Source organism: Trypanosoma theileri (genome assembly GCF_002087225.1).
Source record: "Trypanosoma theileri isolate Edinburgh chromosome Unknown TM35_Tth_177_V1, whole genome shotgun sequence".
NCBI lineage: Eukaryota > Euglenozoa > Kinetoplastea > Trypanosomatida > Trypanosomatidae > Trypanosoma > Trypanosoma theileri.
The window spans coordinates 4,024-4,617 of NW_021640019.1; positions in this window are offsets into that span (position 1 = coordinate 4,024).

Below are 594 nucleotides of genomic sequence, written 5' to 3' on the forward strand. Positions count from 1 at the left end.
AAAAAAAGAAGGGTCGGTCGGGGCGATCCTCTTCAACCGGGTATATCTTTTTTGTTTTCCGTTGGGATTTCCCGCCGGCGGTGGTGACGGGGCGTTCGGTTGTGATGTTTTTTTTTTTTTTTATGTGGAGGTGTGTTGACCTCTGTCATTTTTTTTTCTTTTTTGTACTTCCATTAGTGGTTTACCCGTTGCCGACGTTCTATTGTGTCGAATTTTGTTTCCCACTCAAAACCACATTGGGGTTCTTGTTTTATTTTTTTTTTTTTTTTACTTTAAGGGGTTATGTTGTGCGGTGGTGTTCTTGTTTTTTTTTTTTTGTTGGGGGTAGGCCTGATGGTCTGATGGCTATTGTTTCCATCTACATGTTGCTTGTATCTTTCCCTTATTTTTTATTTCTCGTAATAACTTTGTATTATCTACCATTATTCTGTTTTTTTTTTTGTTTTCTTGAGTTTTCTTTTATTGTACACTAACCCCAGGTTATGTGGAAGCTGTGACAATGATTTAGTCTATGTTTTTTCCCTCCTATACCACCCATGGATATTGTGAGAAGTACGAAAAATGTATGTACTTTTCTTTGTTTTTTTTTTTTTT